Here is a 15,695-nt window from a genome sequence, read left to right on the forward strand (position 1 = left end):
GTCTACATTCGAATATGTCTTCTAACTTAATTTGTATGATTTGACTGCTCATTATCGTGCTCGGGAATAGCCTATACGGTGCCGGAATTTACCGGTGCCGGTTGGGCTGAGTAGAAGGCCTGCTAAGCTATTTCTGAACCATGTAGCACGCAGAAGCCCATAATTGTTCCCCGATAATACTGTCACCGAGAAAAGGTGAAAGCTTTATGGGGTTAGTTATCATAATCTTTGACAATGCTCTCTAGATTAGCCTATTCTTGCCTATTAAAATTGAATCGAAGTTTAGACATTTTCACAGCAGGGGTCTCAGTCGGCATCGAATAGCCGAAATAGGCCCCCCAAAAAATCCGGCTTTGCATGCTAAACCGAGGTCATAAAATAATACGGTGTCTTTCATTAAAACTTGTCTATGAACTTGAGTGACAGTCAGAATTGCAATGAATTATATGATGCTAATTAGGCTGTATCAATAATGATATGGCCTTGGGCTCCCAGAAAGCCTGGAAAAAGTAAATAGCCTTCTAGATTAATCAATTACGTAATCCAATATTGAAGAGAGATCATTCCATGTCGAAACCATTTGGTAAAGCATAGCCTAAACGGAACATTGAAAAAAAATGAAATCATGTAGGCCGTGCAGAAAAGCCTGTATTTCGGAGGGGGTGTATGCTTATATTTTAGCCTGCCTTAAACTCGTAGTTTTAATACGACTTCGATTTTGCCCGGTGAATCATCGACATCATTTATGATTCTTTCAAATTTGATAAGATTAATGATTAATTCAGTTAAATCGTTACCCTATTTATTTTGTGTAATTTGTTAAATATAAGCTATAATAGTTTAGTTCTAGGCCCTCTCCTTTTCTCCCTATACACCAAGTCACTTGGCTCTGTCATATCCTCACATGGCCTCTCCTATCATTGCTACGCTGACGATACACAACTAATCTTCTCCTTTCCCCCTTCTGATAACCAGGTGGCGAATCGCATCTCTGCATGTCTGGCCGACATATCAGTATGGATGACGGATCACCACCTCAAGCTGAACCCTGGCAAGACGGAGCTGCTCTTCCTCCCGGGGAAGGACTGCCCGTTCCATGATCTCGCCATCACGGTTGACAACTCTGTTGTGTCCTCCTCCCAGAGTGCGAAGAGCCTTGGCGTGACCCTGGACAACACCCTGTCGTTCTCCGCTAACATCAAGGCGGTGACCCGATCCTGCAGGTTCATGCTCTACAACATTCGGAGAGTACGACCCTGCCTTACACAGGAAGCGGCACAGGTCCTAATCCAGGCACTTGTCATCTCCCGTCTGGATTACTGCAACTCGCTGTTGGCTGGGCTCCCTGCCTGTGCCATTAAACCCCTACAACTCATCCAGAATGCCGCAGCCCGTCTGGTGTTCAACCTTCCCAAGTTCTCTCACGTCACCCCCCTCCTCCGCACACTCCACTGGCTTCCAGTTGAAGCTCGCATCCGTTACAAGACCATGGTGCTTGCCTATGGAGCAGTGAGGGGAACGGCACCTCCGTACCTTCAGGCTCTGATCAGTCCCTACACCCAGGCGAGGGCATTGCGTTCATCCACCTCTGGCCTGCTGGCTCCCCTTCCTCTGCGGAAGCATAGTTCCCGCTCAGCCCAGTCAAAGCTGTTCGCTGCTCTGGCACCCCAATGGTGGAACAAGCTCCCTCACGACGCCAGGACAGCGGAGTCACTCACCACCTTCCGGAGACATTTGAAACCCCACCTCTTTAAGGAACACCTGGGATAGGATAAAGTAATCCTTCTACCCCCCCCCCCCAAAAAAAAAAAAAGTATAATTGTAAAGTGGTTATCCCACTGGCTATAGGGTGAATGCACCAATTTGTAGTCGCTCTGGATAAGAGCGTCTGCTAAATGACGTAAATGTGCCCTTGAGCAAGGCACTTAACCCTAATTGCTCCTGTAAGTCGCTCTGGATAAGAGCGTCTGCTAAATGACTAAAATGTAAATGTAAATGTAGGACATTTGTGTTTATATTAGCCTGTGCTATTTCTGTTGAACTGTACTATATTCTTATTTTTTGATAAGGCGCGTAACTCCAATAACGTGACATGGCCTTTTACAATCCTAATAGTTAGGAGCCTATTAATGAAAAACGCCCTGTCCTCAGACATCACAAGGTCCATAACGCAACTCATAGGCTATGAAAACTCATTTTATTTTTCTTGGCCTTATTTGGCAGTAGGTTATTAATGTGTAAGCATTTAACGGCTGATGAATTTATCTAGGCCTACATCATATTCTCCAGGCGCCTATTTACGCTTTCCCAACGTCAAGATAATGATTCAGAATTTCTGTTTTTATTTACCCCACAGGTGAACCATTGCAGCATGCTCAGGAAAGCGGGTAAGTCTATAAATGACTAATCGTGTGTGTTCATATGTGCGCGCACACACGTTTACTTAAATCATGGATTGGCAGTAAGCATGGCAGGCTAACCTGGAAGATAAATTGATTAAACGTCTTTATGTTTTGTATAGGTTTGCTGGCTACTCAGCAGATATGCAGCACAGCATTAGGACTGATCATTACCCTGAGAAAACATCACTTCAAGCTGAGAGCAACAGCTTTGTAAGGCCTATCCCTAGCAAAACACAGAGAATAAGCGAATGTAGTGTATTAAGATTATGACTATTCTAGTGGGACAAAGAAGGGATGTTTACTTTAGTTCAAAAGTAGCCATTTGTAGGGTGATGCCCCAGGGGAGATAGGTGATTGTGTAACAGGTCAAAGAATTACAGATTTTTGCAACCGTTCATTTTCTATTTTTTATTTTATTTTGTGAGTTGATTTCACCAAAATATTGTATTGTTCAGCATTTCGTGTAGTCTACAGATATTGGGAGAGTTAGTTGTGTAAGTGCGCCCTCTAGAGTGTTGGTTTGGTTATATGCGGAGGGGTGTCATGCTTTTCTCAGTCTGCATTGTACTCGACTGAGAGAGGTATGTGTTCACTTCGGCGTGATATAAACTTGATATACCTGTTAAAACTAAAACGTTTCAGTGCACATAGTAACTTGTATGTATATTATATGATGAGGGTACGTACATTTAATCAAGCTGTGTCGTGAATTAAGCTATTTTTGAGAGTTTGAGAAATTGCTAACTTAGCTAACCTCGTGTTTTGTTTAGCTGTAAGTTAGCAATCGTCATTCTATCCTCTTGTGTTGAAGCCCACGTTGTTCTTTTTATGTTAGGCGGATTCTGGTCGAGGGTAGAGTTTTGAACATTTTCTCTCCTTGATGTTGAACAGGTATGTATTCCCTATATCAGGTTAAAAATATGTGTTCATTTAAAATGTTTTCATGTATTGATTAGTGTTTAATGGCACTGAAAAGCTCAAATGTGAAGGATTACATGTTGCTTCGTGCATATTACTGTATGTATTACCTATTTGAAAGATGGTTTATGTCATGTTGCACAGTATTAATGTAAAGGCTAAAAGCTCAGAGTTTTTGGCAGAGATAACATGCAATATGACACATACATAAGATATACACCAGATGCAATGTTTATTTTCCAATTATGTTGTATTTTATTCCTTGTATTTTTGAATGTGATTATACTCAGTCTGCATTGTACTCGACTGAGAGAGGCAGATTCTGGTCGAGGGTAGAGTTTTGAACATTTTCTCTCCTTGATGTTGAACAGATTGAGAGAGTTGTACACAATAAAGTGCCTTCAAGTACGCCAGTGTCTTGTCTTCAGTGCACCGGAACACAACGCAGTAGTCGGCAACGAGCAGACCGCGCCGGCTACATTGGTGCCGTGACCCGGATATCTTCGCTTCAGATCATCGCCAGGGTGATCGCCGGTGGTTGCTGTGACGAGTAGGAACCTCTTCGGAACGTTGACAAGTATAAGGGCAAACATTCATGTGTAAATTGTAGCTCTTAATTGCTTACCTCAGCTACTTCTACCATTTTACAATTTTTTTTCATATTCACATGTTCTGGTGATTCACATATCATTACCATAGTCTATTACAACTTTTTTTTTTTTTTTTTTTTAATGACTGATGGTAAGGATGCGCAGACACCATTTAGTGTTGGAGATGCTGCAGGGGTAAGCCTGGGGAGGGGCAGGTTTATGAGTAGGGTGGAGAGCACGCCGGTTAGGGGTGCTGGTATACTAGGCAGACCTGTACTCTCGTCCACACGCTTACGCACTGATGAATATTCCCCCGCACCACACATGCGTAGCTTAAGAGATGCTCCAGACATTGCAAGCAGCTTTAGTTCAGTGGGCCGTCCTGCATTTTCATACACTCACACCCAAACAGATGAACATTCTCCACATCAGCCAGTGTCTAGTTCACATGTGAGTTCTGCAGACCTAGGGAGTCTCATCACACAGTTAGCTCATGAAATAGGAGAGAACATTGCTAGCCAATTACAGAGATCTGTTGGTAGTGCAGATAACCAAACCACTCCTACGCCTAGCCTGAACTTAGGATATGGACAGTCTGATTTGAACATGACAGGAGTAAAGTTAGTCATGAAGACAGATGTCAAAGAGCCGCCGTACTTCAGGGGTGATGGAACAGACAAACACACAGTGCATGAGTGGGAAGAGATTATGAGCGTTTACCTGAATAAGAGGGGTGTACACCCGCAAGAGCACTCCCAGGAGATAATGTCAAGACTAATGGGAAAGGCTAGAGACATTGTTAAAGTTACCCTGCGCAGTATGCCATCGCTGCAGCCAGCTGAGAACTCCAAGCTCGTCTTTGATATTCTGAAACAACATTTCAGTGAGTTAACCTACTCCTCTATGCCTTTAGCAGATTTATATAACACACTTCCTCTGGCCGGAGAAAGTCCCATGGACTATTGGATACGCTTGAACAAGGCTGTGGATGTCGCAGATGAGTGTCTGAGAAGGCAGGGGCGAAACATTGAGGACCCCTCTCACGAAGTCACAATGATGCTGGTGAAACACTGTCCCGACCCCGCTCTTGCAAGTGTCCTAAAGTGCAAAACAGCTGAAAAGTGGACAGCAAATGAGATTCAGGAACACCTCGTTGAACATCAGAGAGAGGCTAGAACAATGTGTCAAGCCAAATCTTATCGGCCAAAGAACATTGGTGCACATGCTCAGGCATTAACCACAGAGACAGTCGCTGCTGAAAACCCAACAGACCTTACTGGTTACCCAAAGGCAATGGGGCTTCCATCCTCTCCTCAGACAGAGAGCATCTGCATGCAGTCTCTCATTGGCTTGCTGAACCGTGTGCTAGAGCAGACGGCACACACAACAGCAGTCGTGCCACCAAGCAGGGGGCCAGCAGCCATTGTTCAGAGTAGATGTAAAGTCTGTCAGTCTGCCGAACATTCAACTACTGCACACTGTAGACAGGCGAACCTCTGTATGGGCTGTTACAAGCCCGGCCACTGGAAGAGAGAATGCCAACAGCGCCGGCCAAGAATTAATGCTCAGCCACAGTTAGCGCACACACCACCTAACTCTGAGCAAGTTGGAGCCAGTTTAAACTAGATAGCTCACATACGGAAAGGGGATGTGTGAGCGTTGAAGATTCAACCCTTGAAGAAAGTGAAGAATTGAAGGAGATGTATGTCAATGTCTGTAAAGCAATGTCTGATAATTGCACGGTAATTGTTCAGAATATTCACAGAGTTGAGACGTTCAGTGAGTTATTTCACGCACCGGTGACAGTTAATGGCTGTGCTCAGTTGCAAGGGCTCCTCGATACAGGCTCAATGGCCTGCACGATAAGTGAAGAGGCAGAGCAGAGACTACTATCGGATAGCGTCTTGACCCCACATCAAGAACTCTCACAGCATATCATCCTTGTTGGCTGTGGAGGAGTACAAGTGCGGAACTAAGTCTGAATGGGGTAAAGTGCATGGTCCCAGTTCTGGTGATCACTGGTCAGAAAGACGACATAATAGTAGGCACCAACATGTTGAAACGTGTACTGCATCAGCTGAAAAACGAGAACAGTTATTGGACACTTATCTCGAGCAACACAAAAGGGTCTCCAGATGGCGAACAGTTTCTAGAAATGATGACCAGTCTCACAAGATGGAGGGGTGAAGATGTCCCAGGAAAAGTAGGGACAGTGAAGCTAACTCAGGCGGTGACTCTCCTTCCCAAACAAGAGTACCTGCTGTGGGGAAGACTGCCAAGTAATATGCCCAAGTCACCTGGGAGTACAGTTATGGTGGAGCCTACAACCTCCAGGTGTGTGCCTCGGGGCATTATGGTGGGGAGAGTGGTAACACCGCTATGGGGAGATGGCTGGACTCCCATGAAAATCACTAATATCTCAGACAAACCACTTACACTGAAAAGGAACAGCAAGCTTGCGGACGTCTCTACTTGTGTTGCAGCTGAAGATCTCACACTGTTCCAGGGTTCCTGTCAGAGTGATGCTGGCTCTGTTAGAGTGACTCATGTGGAACAGGATGACAACGGTGACCTGAAAGACAGACTGCAGAAGTCTGGTCTAGGAAATGTCGACATTGATCATTGTGAAGCGAGCCCCTCCACCAAGCTCCAACTTGTGACATTGCTGGAGAAATATCAGGATATATTTTCAAAGCATCATCTTGACTGTGGAGAAGCCAAGGGCTTTGCCCATAGGATCCGCCTCACTGACGACCGTCCCTTCCGTCTTCCATATCGCAGAGTGCCGCCAGCCCACTATCAAAAGCTGCGCCAAGTTCTCACCGAGATGGAGGAACAGGAAATCATACGGAAATCAATGAGTGAATATGCTTCTCCACTCGTGATGGTTTGGAAGAAAGATGGCGACCTCCGGATATGCACAGACTTTCGATGGCTGAATGCAAGAACTATCAAGGATGCTCATCCTTTGCCCCATCAATCGGACTGCTTGGCTGCCCTTGGCGGTAATGCTGTCTTCAGCACCATGGACCTCACGTCTGGATTTTATAACTTGCCCATGCATGAGGAGGACAAAAAGTATACCGCCTTCACAACACCATTAGGCCTGCACGAGTATAACAGAATGCCACAGGGGCTTTGCAACAGTCCAGCGTCCTTCATGAGGATGATGCTGAGTATCTTTGGCGATCTTAACTTCAGCAGTCTCTTGTGCTACCTAGATGATCTCTTGATATTTGCCCCCAATGAACAGCAGGCCCTCAGCAGATTAGAGGTTGTTTTCCAGAGGCTACGGGAGCACAATCTAAAGTTGAGTCCAAAAAAATGCCATCTGTTGCGGAGATCTGTGAAGTTTCTCGGACACATCGTTGACAGTGACGGTGTTGCTGTTGACCCAGAGAAGGTCGAGGTCATCACCAAAATGTCAAAGAGGGACTTGATGGAAGATGATGGTTGCACTCCTTCAGTTCACAGAGTGAAGTCGTTCCTGGGGATGGTATTTTATTACCAACACTACATACCAAATTGCTCCTCCATCGCAAAACCCCTGTTTGCTCTCACAGCTGGCCAGAAACGGAGAGGAAAGGCCGGGAAGTACAGTCAGAATGCGGGAGTCTACAGAAAGCTCAAACCTGCGGATTGGACCCTTGACTGCGATTCCGCTTTCGCCGGCCTTAAGGAGAAGCTCCTGAATTGTGTGGTCCTTAGCCATCCAGACTTTTCTAAGCCCTTGGTTCTGTCCATTGATGCGTCTCTTGATGGCCTTGGGGCAGTTCTGTCCCAGATACCAGAAGGAGAAACGAAGGCACGCCCGATCGCCTTTGCCAGCAAGACCCTCACTGGCTCACAAAAGAGGTATCCTGCTCACCGACTGGAGTTCGTGGCGCTCAAATGGAGTGTTTGTGAAAAATTCAGCCACTGGTTGAAAGGCCACACTTTTACAGTGTGGACCGACAATAATCCTTTGACCTATATAATGACCAAACCAAAACTTGACGCTTGCGAACAGAGGTGGGTGGCAAAGCTTTCCCCCTACACCTTCAGTATCAAACACATTCCTGGGGTAAAGAACATTGTGGCAGATGCCCTGAGTAGAGATCCGTTTGCTAAATCAGTGAGCCAAAGGTTGATCAGTGAGCCCTATGGAAGTCTTTTGGCCGAGGCGGAGGGAACCAAAGAGGAGAAAGTCCAAGATCTCTTCCGGAGTAAGACCCAGTGTCTCCAGGCACATGATGCAGGGTGCTGTGTAACTATGGACCCCACTCAAGACAGGCTGGCCGGCAGTCAAGAACCCTCTCATGTGAAATCTGCTTGTGAAGCTCATGTAGAGTGGGAAAGGGGAGCAGAGATAAGAGCAACACAGTTTCTCAATGCTCTTCCCCAGGCGGTGCCCTCAGAACAAGACACACTTCCAGCCCTCTCCATCGGCGAGCTGAGGCACAGCCAGGAAATAGATCCAGTTATCAGGGAAGTCCTGCCACTCATTCAGAGGGGTGAGCCACCACCTAGGCGAGGGAGGAGGAGGTTAGCTCTTACGACCCAGACACTGTGCAAGCAGTGGCATCATCTAAAAGTCCAGGACGGAGTCCTATATAGGGTAACCAAAGACCCATTAAGCAGAGAGAAGAGGTATCAGTTTGTGCTGCCTGCTAGCTTGAAGGCCAAAGCTCTCGCTGGTGTGCATGATTTCGCTGGGCATCAAGGGCAGGCTAGAACAGCACACCTCGCCCGACAGCGTTTCTTCTGGCCGCAAATGGGAAGAGACATCAAGGAATATGTGAAATGCTGCCAACGCTGTATCCTTGCAAAGACCCCTGAACCAGCTGCCCGAGCTCCCTTGGAGAGCATTCGCACTTCGGCACCCATGGAGCTGGTGTGCATTGATTTTTGGAGTGCTGAGGACTGTTAGCAAAGATCTGTCGATGTGTTAGTCATAACAGACCACTTTACAAAATTGGCTCATGCCTTTCCCTGCATAAACCAAACTGCAAAGCAAATAGCAAAGAAGTTATGGGATAACGTATTCTGCATCTACGGTTTCCCAGAGCGAATACATTCTGATCAAGGGGCCAATTTTGAAAGCAAACTCATAGCTGAACTCCTCAGCCTCACAGGGATTATGAAAACACACACAACAGCATACCATCCCATGGGAAATGGGCAAACCGAAAGGTTCAATAGGACACTTGGCAGTATGTTGCGTGCCCTACCCCTGACAGCTAAGCAACACTGGGTCCAACAGATACAGACTTTGGCTTTTGCGTATAATGCCACCACTCATGAAACAACTGGATATCCTCCATTCTATTTGATGTATGGTCGAGTCCCCAGACTCCCAGTAGACATGGTCTTCAAACAAGTCTTGAGGGATCCAGTCGTGGTGAATTATAAGACCTATGCAGAGAAACTGATGGCGAACCTCCATGTGGCTGCCGACATAGCTCAGCAGCATGCGAGGAAAGGACAGCAACATCAAGCTGATGGCTACAACAAGAGAGTTCGTGGAACCCACTTGAACGTTGGCGACCGAGTTTTGTTAGCTAATAAAGCAGAGAGAGGGAAGAGGAAGTTAGCGGATAAGTGGGAAGCCACTATGTATACCATCATAGACCGGAACCCTCAGACTCATGTTTACAAAGTCAGAGACGAAAGTGGGAAAACAAAAGTTGTTCATCGGAATTTGATGTTGGACGTGAGCTTCTTGCCCATGCCAGAACTAAGCGATGAAGAGATTAATGGAGCTGCCTCGGATGTGGCCAGTGAGTTTCAGCCTCCTTCTGTTGATGCTTTGAGTGGCCTAGCAGTAGACGCTTCTGAGGACCGTACATGTTCGTGGTTAAACGCATCCTCTGACTCTGAGTCTATTGGAGAAGCTGATGAGTCTGAGATGGAGAATGAGATGCCCCACTCTCTGTCCAGGAAGTCTGTTCAACTGACACCCACGAGAGCCCAGTCTAAAGAGGTCAGAGGCCAAGGGGAAAATGAACACTCACCTGTGAGAGACTTGTCGGATTCCAGTGACCCCCCTGATTTGCACATGACTGACACTGACTCTGTTGCCCCAATTGATGTTCCTGATTTAGATGAGACAGGGTCTTCGGACGTCAATTCACCTGTTACACTGACTGATAGTCAGATACCCTCCCAAGTACAAGGGTTTGAAAGTCAGGTTGTCAGAACACGTACTGGCAGGGTTGTTAAGGCAGTCGATCGCTTGATGGAGAACATGGTGCAAAAACCACTCACCAAGGATTTTGTTACAGGAGTCAGAAGGTCACTGTCTTTCCGTTCTTTATTTTAGATACATTTTTGAGATTAAGATATTTTTCTTTATTACCAGTAGTATGACCTGGGTCATGAGATGTTCATATTGGAGGGAAAGTGTTCCAAGATTTCATATGGTGTATAAGGCATCATATTCACTAGAAGGGGCAGTAGCCTGATCAACTGCTGTTTTCTTTTAACTTACTTTGTAAGTAGCTTTATACGCTGTATATGGGAAATGGAGTCCCAGGGCTATCTTGGACCAAGTGGACAAGAGTTTTATTCTATATGTTTTTGGTTATTTTCCACCCTCGAAGTGTGAAGGATTTTGGTGAAATTAAAGAGGTGTGAAAGTAACAGGTCAAAGAATTACAGATTTTTGCAACCGTTCATTTTCTATTTTTTATTTTATTTTGTGAGTTGATTTCACCAAAATATTGTATTGTTCAGCATTTCGTGTAGTCTACAGATATTGGGAGAGTTAGTTGTGTAAGTGCGCCCTCTAGAGTGTTGGTTTGGTTATATGCGGAGGGGTGTCATGCTTTTCTCAGTCTGCATTGTACTCGACTGAGAGAGGTATGTGTTCACTTCGGCGTGATATAAACTTGATATACCTGTTAAAACTAAAACGTTTCAGTGCACATAGTAACTTGTATGTATATTATATGATGAGTGTACGTACATTTAATCAAGCTGTGTCGTGAATTTAGCTATTTTTGAGAAATTGCTAACTTAGCTAACCTCGTGTTTTGTTTAGCTGTAAGTTAGCAATCGTCATTCTATCCTCTTGTGTTGAAGCCCACGTTGTTCTTTTTATGTTAGGCGGATTCTGGTCGAGGGTAGAGTTTGAACATTTTCTCTCCTTGATGTTGAACAGGTATGTATTCCCTATATCAGGTTAAAAATATGTGTTCATTTAAAATGTTTTCATGTATTGATTAGTGTTTAATGGCACTGAAAAGCTCAAATGTGAAGGATTACATGTTGCTTCGTGCATATTACTGTATGTATTACCTATTTGAAAGATGGTTTATGTCATGTTGCACAGTATTAATGTAAAGGCTAAAAGCTCAGAGTTTTTGGCAGAGATAACATGCAATATGACACATACATAAGATATACACCAGATGCAATGTTTATTTTCCAATTATGTTGTATTTTATTCCTTGTATTTTTGAATGTGATTATACTCAGTCTGCATTGTACTCGACTGAGAGAGGCGGATTCTGGTCGAGGGTAGAGTTTTGAACATTTTCTCTCCTTGATGTTGAACAGATTGAGAGAGTTGTACACAATAAAGTGCCTTCAAGTACGCCAGTGTCTTGTCTTCAGTGCACCGGAACACAACGCAGTAGTCAGCAACGAGCAGACCGCGCCGGCTACAATTGGACAGCAGAGGGAGCAACACATATTTTGCATTCTTTATAAGTATGGGCTAGACAAAGAGGGGGTTAGAAAACAGACAGATTATTTTGGGACACTGTTTCTCCAGACACTGCAGGTCTGTAAATGTATGCTGAAAACTTGTGATATGAATAAAACTTGTGATCAAAGTTCAGTATAAGCGGACTCCTTTGTTTGACAGCATCACTGGCAGCATTTGACTCGACACAACACGAACTCATCAACAGCTACAGGACACCAGGAGTGCCTGTTACTTGTGCTAATCTACCCGTGCAAGTGCCTGAGGATCATCAAGTTATCTCTGGTCATGTTAAGAAGAAAGGTCAAGTGGATGATTTCTCCACTCCTGGGACTGACCAGAGACCCACCCGCCCAGGTGGTGTCTCTACAGTGGTGAAGAAAATGCAAGAGATGCTGAGGCAGTGCCTGCCCGACCATCATACAATGAGGCTCTGGATCTAGCTCTGGTTCCAAAGAAAAGCCCAGCAATAATGGATGGTGCAACAGGGTACAAGAGAGAGGCAAAATGGAAGATTGCTACGTACAGAAGAGATGAAGAGTCCCCAAATCTAAATCTAACATGGCTCAAGATCAGGAGGAATCCAAAGGCCTCCCTCTTCCTGTCACCCAGTGACTTCCTGTCACCAAGTGTGTGAGTGAACAAGCTCCTCGTCAACAAAGAAAACTACTGTCGTGTATTGGGATTATGCCTTTGTTAAATGTTTTTCTTGAGGAAATGGAATGTTGTTTATGTTAGGTCAAATGTGGCGTTTGTGGGGTGACGCCCCAGGGGAGACTGGTGATTGGCCAGAAGAGGGAGCCACCCATCTTTTTGCATTGTTTATAAGTAAGGGGCTAGACAAAGAGAGGCAGAACGGCCATTCCAATCTGAGGCGCCGTTCTCCGGATGTCATGACATCTGTCACTCATGCTGAAAGCTTGTGATACGAATAAACTTATGATCAAGGATTCAGTATGAGCGGACTCCTTTGTTTATCAGCAATAATTGCCACCATTCACCCGATACGACAAATGGCGCCCAACGTGGGGCTGGTCTGCGTCTCTCCTCTGTTTCATTCAGCCGCCAGGCTAACTCGCTTTGAAGCCATGGCCAGACAAGGGTGAGTTTTTCTTACCGCTTTGGAGCTTGTTAGGTTGGATACTGCTTGTGTACACTGGGGAGATGTACCATACGACCGTGCCTCGTGTGGCGTTATTGCTGATAACTGGGGGTCTGGCTAATCATTATAAAAAATTTAAAACAGCGCAAAAGTGGGTAGAGCTTATGGATTGTTTAGAGAGATGTGTTGCTTGAATAGTAAGTCAAGAACAATCGGAGCCAAGATATGTATACAAGTTAGGACATTGCAGGATTTGATAAGCCCTCGGCGACCCCTATGGTGGGCCATAAAATCCTGGTAACACGCTATGTTTTGTCAGGTCAGTCTTGGACTGGAGCTTTGTTGTAGATTTAGTGGGGGTTGCTTGCCCATCTTCTGTCCGACGGGATATCTGCGTGGGGGGGACCGCTCATAAAATATCCAGAACTCACGGCAGCCTAAAGTTAGGACAAATGAAAAAGTAATTAAAGACGCAATGTCGGGTACATTGTTTTTATGCTACATGGTGCATACAGGCTAAGGCTAAATGCTAAGGCTAAATGCTAATATGCTGCATGCTAACATGTGACCGTAGAGGTCCACTGCGATGGATTAAAGCCTCTTAAATTATGTTTGTCTGTGGAATTCAAGTTCTATGTTTTGTGAGCGCTGTTAAATGTTGTTTGACTATGAGGGGGAAACGGTGGTACAGCAGGACTGTTAACCGTCTATTTGGGATTGAGGAGAGATCTAAGAATCTCCCTTCCACGGTGAAAAAGTATTTTTGAATGTATCGCGCATGCGTGGGATTTTACTAAACAACACATCTGTTACACTGCAGGGGGAGACAGGGAGACACAGATGAGGGAACAAAGAGGAGAGATTTTAACACGAATCTTATAGTTTTAAAGCGGCTGGTGTTTGAACATGAAACTATTTGTTGAGATGTAGTGAATTTATACATTAAATATATGTTGACGGAGTATAATGAATTAAATTAAATGACGGATTAAAATAAAATAAAAATGTTTTTGAGCGATCTATTTAGTTCTGAGTTTAGTCTTAGAGTGAATAATGGGTGAATGAAGGAATGTTGAATATGGTTGAGATAACTCAGTGATTGCAGTAACTACTAAAATCGTTTTCTGTGTCTCTGTTCTTTTGTCATATGAGAGCAAAGGAGAGAGAGAGGAGGGGCTAACGTGTGACTGACGTGACAAGGTGTGACGCGGCAGAGGATCAGATATCAGGCTAGGTTACAAAATATTTGATGTTATGACAATTTCACATAGGCTTGGCAAATACTATTTCATTAAAAATTGCATTTTGGAGGCTATGTGCATCACTGGGGTTGATTGGAGTTGTGTTGGGAATCAAGGACTGACATTATTCTGTAAATTTAAGATAATTAGGTGCTTATAGAGCAAGGGGTTATAGAGCAAGGGGTTACAGGCTTTGTTTATGGGTATTGTAGTCTGAAGTTGACTACTTGCATTTGAATGGTTGTGGTAAGATAGCCACTAATTGATAAATGGGTAAGATAGGATATAGAAATAAAAATTGGTTTTAATTATTCATGATTTTTTTTTTTTTTTGTTTGGGTTATATTAATAATTGAAGGGGGGAAGCCATAGGCTATATAGTCTAAAATAAAATAATTCACGATAAAGGAATATAAAAGGGTTGTTACAATGGGGAGAAAGGACAGCAAGGCTATAAAAGTCATTACACCGGTTGATATAGGGAAAAATTAGTAATCCTTTAACTAAAGTAGTGTTAGAAAAACTAATGGCAGAAGTTAGTACACCTTTCTCACATACGGATTCAGCAATAAGACACCCACCTTACGAGAAGGAAGTAGAGCTTAGGGATGTTTATCCTCAGCTTCCAGGGATCATCCAGGAGGGTGATTGTTGCATCAGAGATGAAGATGAATAATAGATAGAGGACAAGCAGAAACGACAATGAAGATGAATCCAGAACTCCAGAAGGAAGAAAATGAGATGTCTGAAAGAGAAGAGTGAGGTTAGGAAGATGGAACTTGAAGAAGATGATGAAGATGAAGATCAGAGTGATTGAGAAGAGATCATGGGTGGATATGACTCTGTGATCAGAAGGAAGTTGGCAAGAGAGGAAAGAAGGATACTAGAGATTTGATCTCTGATGGAAGTTGAAGGAAGAAGGATACAAGAGATTCGAGTTCAGATGAAGACAGCGAGAAAGAGGAGACTGAAGGTGCTGTGTATTCAAAAGGAGTTTGTCCTACAAGGACTGACACAGAAGAAATAGAAGGAGATATAGACCGATGCTTATCAGGCCTGGAGGAAGCGAGGACTTTGGGAGAGGTAAGAGAGCTAGAGGAACAGCTCGAGACGCTGAAGACAGAAGGAGAAAACCTGCTGAGAAAATAATCCCAAGAATTGGAGGAGAAGAAGAATACATTGAGGCCAAGAAGCTGAAGAAAAGTAAGAAGATGATGGAAGATGATATTTTGAGGACAGAACTTAGAATATAAGCTTTTGAAGAATCCTGATATGTCAACAGCAAGAAAGAACAGGACGAAGAAACTCAATCATACAACTGGTGGAGAAGAGAAGCTTTGGTTATGAAGAATCAGAGTGAACCAAAGCAACAATCACTGTTACAGCTTCAACTGAACAATATCAAATGCAATTGTACCAGCCAAGGGGGTACCAGGTGTTCCATATCCACAGACAGTTTCTGGACAGACACAGAGTTGGAGAGGAAGAGGACGAGAAGGCTTAGAAGGAGGAGGAAGATTTCAGCTACACTTCCAGCAACTTTCAGAAGACTGTTATAATTATGGACAGGTTGGTCACTTTACCTGTGAGTGCAATGGGCCAGGAGGAAACAACAGAGAACATTTTTAAGGAAGATACAGGGGTCAGTCAAGATCATCTGTTCTCCAGGTGAACCCCAAGGATTCTAGAGTGCCTAGAAGATACGAAGGGGGGTGTCAGTTGATAGCACCGATTAGAGAAGAAGAGAAAATAGCT

Source organism: Coregonus lavaretus (assembly GCF_964263955.1).
Source record: "Coregonus lavaretus genome assembly, contig: HAP1_SCAFFOLD_4214, whole genome shotgun sequence".
Taxonomy (NCBI): domain Eukaryota; kingdom Metazoa; phylum Chordata; class Actinopteri; order Salmoniformes; family Salmonidae; genus Coregonus; species Coregonus lavaretus.